General features: G+C 34.6%; 1 protein-coding gene across 2 annotated transcripts in view; it reads left to right on the forward strand.

Moving 5' to 3' along the window:
• Pign (phosphatidylinositol glycan anchor biosynthesis class N) overlaps window positions 1-6,016 on the forward strand; it is a 150,650-nt gene that overhangs the window by 137,886 nt on the left and 6,748 nt on the right. The window lies entirely within an intron of this gene.

Genomic DNA, 6,016 nt, shown 5'->3' on the forward strand with positions numbered 1-6,016 from the left:
AACATATGTGATGACGTGAAAAGGAATTTGAATTTTGAGACCTTAAGTTTTAGAAAAAAATTCTACAAAATATCTTCTGGTAGGCTTAACATGGTGAATGTCAAATACCAATTTACATTGTATATTCTTTTGGCAGGTAATGAGCCCAGTGAGTCCCATGCTGTAGATGAGCTTAAGTATCTTAGATGTTCCTAAGTGAATGATTGCCTAGGAGTTGAGAGTCCTGACTGTCTTTTTACTTGAGTTTATTCCCTAGAGTGAGGAAGCAGAGTATGTATGCCTAGAAATAGAGGGCCTAATTCAACTCAGGGTCATTGCAACATGTCCTTATGTCTACCTTGGCAAGTGATCTTCAGTTCTCTTTAGATACTTGGAGGTCAATATGCATCTGAGCACATAATTTTTTTCCTGGTTTTTTTAAGGTCAGGCTTCCCAGACTGCACTGATGTTGCATGACCTTTCACCAAGCTGTAATACTTGATATTATTTTTTAAAATTTGAGATGTGTTAAATTTAACATTTATTTGAGCAAGAAAAAAAGCCTAGAACCAGGCAACATTCCAGACTGAAATTAGTTCTAAATGCCAAGCATCACCACCTGTGCAACTTACATTTATAGCTCAAGAAGAGGAAGTGACATGCACAACCTGATTGGTTGCAGTCAGCATTTGTCTTATAGGGGCATGATGTAATGTGGCATTTGCCTCATAAAACTGGTCAGTTGGCAGCTTGTGATTGGCTGAAGCTCAACAACTGTGATTCATTAATATTCAGCAGTTTGTTATGAGGATACATACTCTTGGTTAATTTGCAGTTTGTTTACATACCAAGCTAGATTGCAGTTCATCAATAGTAGAGGCAACTTTAGGCCAAATTTTATCATCCTGCTACAGAAATAGACTTAGGCCAAACCTAGCATTTTAACAGTGCTGAACGTAAGTTGTCAATTTTTTTTTTAAATTATTGAATACATATAACAAAATTTACTTCTTAATCATTTTTTGTGTACAGTTCAATGGTAATACATTCACATTTTTGTGCAACAGATCTCCAGAAATTTTCAACTTGTATAAGAAACTATTCTCTGTAAACAGCTTCTCATTTTCCTTTCCCTAGCACCTGGCAACCACCATTCTACTCTGTTCTTATGGATTTGGCTATCCTGAGTCCCTCGTATTGAGCATCTTTTCAAATGCTTTTTGGACAGTTGTATGTCTTTTGGGGAGAAATGTCTCTTCAGATGATTTTCCACCCGAATTGGGTTATTTTGTTGTTGAGTTGTGAGGATTCTTTATATATTCTCTAGGAGATATGTCTTTCAAATAATCCTCCCATTCTGAGGTTGCCTTTTTCACTTTGTTGATTATATCTTTTATACACTTAAGTCTTTCAGTTCAGTGTAGCGCAATTTATTAATCTTTATTTCTGTTCATGTTTTCTTGGTAGATTTTTTTAAGTCATTGCAAAACTATCATTTAACATTCAGCATGACAATCTTGTTGGCACTTGTGTCATACTACCAGCAGTGTTCCTTGTATTTTTTAGGACAGCCATCATGAGAATAAAGTGTCCACCAGAGCACAAAATAGTAGCAAAAAGAATGTAAGTCCGTAAACCAGTGATCATCCTTCAAACTGAGAGAAACAGAATGGCACATTAACCCATGCAGGCTGAGCATGCTTTTTTGATCCCAAATTTGCAGCAGTAGTCATGAGAAAATTATGTTAATTTTCATGTTTCAGTACTTTGAATGCTTTGTGTATATCTATTAAAATATTCTATAATTAATGATAAACAGAGTAAAAATATGCTGTAAAAATACTTTGAGAAATTTTTTTGAGTGAGAGCAGCAGTGTACCAGTGAACTCATGTCCTGGTTTGACTGGAATAGTTTTGGCTTATAGCTATTGCCTTGGTATAATCACCACACCCTATCTATACAAGTTAGGTATCATTTTTGCCCCTTCACCGTGACCACTCTTCCTTAACTTCCTCTCCTTGCAGTCATCTTCCTTTCTTAAAGTGAGTATATTTTGGATGACCAAAGTTGGTGATATCAGACTTCCTAAATGGAATTGCCCCTCATTGATGTTACAATTTGAGTTTTGTTTTGTTTTGTTGTTGTTTGCTCCTCTTGTTGGCAAGTTGGAGTTCTAAAACCTTTTTTTAATCCTGTGCAGCAATGAGACATATACTGCTTAAGAGAATGATGTCTTACTAATGGGTAAAAGTAGTTCATACATCTTTCTAAACATTTAATTTATCTCCAGGAAAAGGCTTGGATAGTGTGTGGGGGGAGGTACACTTCCGAATTCAAAGCTAATAACCAGATAATAGTGTTCACATACGAAAACCTCATTGTTGTACTTCTGCTATTTGTGAGCATGTTGTTTTTCAATTTAGGGCTTATAATTAGTACTATGGAAAAACATATTTGAAAAGCAGAGATTCTTTTTACAAGTGTCATTAAATTTACTGGTAGGATTCTCTTGGTTGGAACTAAGGTTATCTGAATTGTGTTCCTGCCGTGGTTTCCCTTCATGACAATTTTTCCTAAAATTCTTTATGGTCATAATGTCAATAACTTCAGCCATTTACTGCCCATTTTGTACAAGAGAGAATGTTGCCCCTTTATCTTTGCCATTGTATTGTTTCTTGATTACTGAACTAAAGAGAATCTATCCTAGACTTTTAGAGGAGTGGGAGCTGATTAGCTCCATGAATGCCATGTATCATGTTTGGTGTCATCAAGGTGACTCCAGTGGGTATATACAGTACATTGGAGATATTTTTCCAATTGCTAATTTCAGGTGAATGAATAAATAATAGTTCTTTGTAATGAAGTTTGAATTAATAGGACATAAGACAACATATCTTTTTATTAGTGGAGTACTGTCTGCTTGCATTGCATCTTCAGAAATGTTTTATTAAGGTGAGACTTTTGAGAAGAATGTGCTGTAGTCATTATATTCAGCTGAAGTCCCTGTGCAAGTGCATTGTTCCTCTTGGGAACCTGGGGCATCAGGTGTTTGTTTAACAGCCGTATGCAAAATATCCTGCCCCAGCTGTAAAATTGTGTTCAGCTGACAGGACTAATTTAGTATTTTCTTCTTTTGATCTTCATACTGTATCTTCATTTATTGCAGGTCATAAACTTCATAGAGTATTGTCTTTTATATGGTATACTGAAAGTGCAATTTTAAAACTATAGAAAATTCCTGAGGTAATTTTCATAACTATAAAAATATATTTAAATTTATGTTCTAAATTGTGTTTGTGGTGAGGTGACTAGAGGTGAGTAGAGGCAAGATATAGTTTGATTTGATGGCGGTGTTCATTTGGTCTTTGTTTCCTACTGCCGCTATTTTATACCTTATTAAAATACAAATAACTAAAGTATTAATTATATTTCTTTAGTTATAATGAAAACTTATGATTTTGCTCAATCATTTTTGAATATTCTAAATGTAATGAGTGTCATAAAATATTTTTATGCGTGAAATAAATATCAAGCTTTATTCAAATCAGTGATTCTCAGTCGTTTTTCTGCCCTAGTACATCTGACAGATATGACCTGCTTCTATACCCCATTAACCTTTTATCACTCATTGTGCAAGGTGAAAAGACTTACCTGGCAATTCTTTGTGCCTCTCTGCACATATGTACTATTCCTCTGTGTTATCACATATACACACTTTGACAATTTAGGATTTAAATGGTTATCCACCCAGTCATGGGGGTTAGGAAAGAGTAGGAAAAAACTACTGTCAGGTTGAAGTTTGATGTTCCTGTAACTCTGCTAATGCTTGTATGACACCAAGTTTTGAATGATGCAAAATATTACAAACTGAATGTCTTAAGGCTCAATTACATGGGGAAGATGAGCATCATGACTATTTCCTGTGACAGTGTTAGCTTAAGTGAGCCAAGAGTCAGAAATTTTAGGCTATTGTAAGAGATAAGTGATCTGTGGGATAAGTTTCTTTTATAGACTTCATTAAATTTAAGGATAGTTCACTTACTAGATTTACAATCCTTTGGATTAAGTGATCAATTTAGATTTAATGTTTTGACCTTGGTAGTAGTTATTCAAAGTTCAAGATACAGACATGATATCTTGTCTAAACGCTATTAGTACGAATCTTTCTTTTTATTGAACTAAGAGAAATTATTGTATATCTATTGTATTTTGTATATACAGTTACATTATTTTTTACTACAAAATAGTCCTTCATTTATATCCCCCTTTTTTGTTTTATTTTGTCAGAGTTGGGTATTCCATTGCCATTCAAATATTGTAGGTGCTTGAATTCAGCAAAACAACCCAAATAGTCCAATAGTCCATAATAGTAGTAGGTTATCCACAGAACTGGCAATGTCAGAAGTTGTTGACTCCAGCCTTTTACAGCTCAGCATATTAATAATGGCTTTATTTTTTATACTTCGTGGTTATACTTTTCTGTTGGATGTTTAAGAGCAAATTAAAGCAAGACCTATATAACTAAAAATGTAACTTTTATATCTGCCAAGGTCAGTCAAATCCCCTCAGGATTTACCCTGAAACCCTATACAGCAGTCTGTAGATCTTTTGTCAGTGTCAGCCATCTGGATGGGTCACGGCCATTGCTTTAACAGTTTGATCTCTGTGAAAGGCTGAGAGTATGTTTTCTCTCTAGGTGACTCTCCTTAGGCACACTTTACATCGTGGATCCCTTTCCTCTATGACCCCATAATCTCCTTGATCAGAAAATTTGGGGCACCACTGAGTTACAGGATGTTACAGTACAGGTTCTCTTATATCCTGAGTCCTCCCTGACCTTGAAGGGCTAGGGTTATTAAACTTTTTTTAAAGCATTTAATTTTGATTATGTTTATGATTGCTGTTTTAAGGAAGTATGATTTAAGTCTAGGTTAAATCTCCTGAGGTAATACAAAGCAAAAGAAGGTCTTAAAGTTTTTTAAATTGCATATTATTCTTTAATAATTTATTTAACAAATATTGATTAAGTTTCCATAAGCCTTGGATTGGTCCTTAGACATGCAATATAGAAAGAGATGAAGGTCATGGTATCTTACTTCCATAAGGCTTTTAGTTTATGGTAGAGGTCAGCAATCTGGGTATGGCTCCTCAGTCCAAACTAGTCCCCTCATCTTTTCTATGGCCCACAAACTTTAAAAAAAAAAATAATTGTTTTGAGTAAATATTGATTTACATGAGGTTATAAGAAATAATAGAGAGGAGCCCTATTTCCCCTTTACCCAGTTTCTCCCAGTGGTAACTTCATGCAAAACTATAGTATGATCAGAATTTTGACATTGATGCTATCAAGGTATAGCAAATGCCCACCAACAAAAAAATCTTTCATGCTGCCGTTTTATAGCCACGCTTCCTTTCACCCCACTCCTGCCCCTTCCTTAGCCTCTGGCAACCATTAATTTGTTTTCCATTTCTGTAATTCTGTTATTTCATAAATGTTATATAAATGGAATCATGTAGTATGCAGTCTTTTGGAATTCATTCTTTTTACTCTGTAAGTCTCTGGCAGTTAATTCAGTTGTGTTTAGTTCACTCATTTTTATTACATATTTACATATATAGTGTGGATGTGTTCAGATTTGTTTAATCATTCACCTTTCAAAGGACAGCAGGGTTATTTCCAGGTTTTGGCTATTATGAATAAGGCCTCTATAAACATTCTTGTGAATTTTTCCCCACTTCTGTATAAATACCCAGAAATACCTTTGCTAAGACTTAATAATTTCATGTTGAGTTTTATAAAGAAACTGCCAAACTCTTTCAGAGTAGCTATGTCAGAGAACAGTGACTCAGTTTCTCTTCAAACTTATTTTTTTTTATTTTAGTCATTCGAGTAGGTGTATAATAATGTTTTTAGTTTTTTTTTTTTTTTTTTTTGGAATAAGGGTGTTATAAGGGTTTTTTTTGTTTGTTTGTTTGTTTGTTTTGTTCCTCGAATGCCTTCAGGGCACTTTTGGCCAGCGGGAGAGTTGTGAGGTT

Source organism: Octodon degus, unplaced genomic scaffold, assembly GCF_000260255.1.
Source record: "Octodon degus isolate 3935 unplaced genomic scaffold, OctDeg1.0 scaffold00097, whole genome shotgun sequence".
Taxonomy (NCBI): domain Eukaryota; kingdom Metazoa; phylum Chordata; class Mammalia; order Rodentia; family Octodontidae; genus Octodon; species Octodon degus.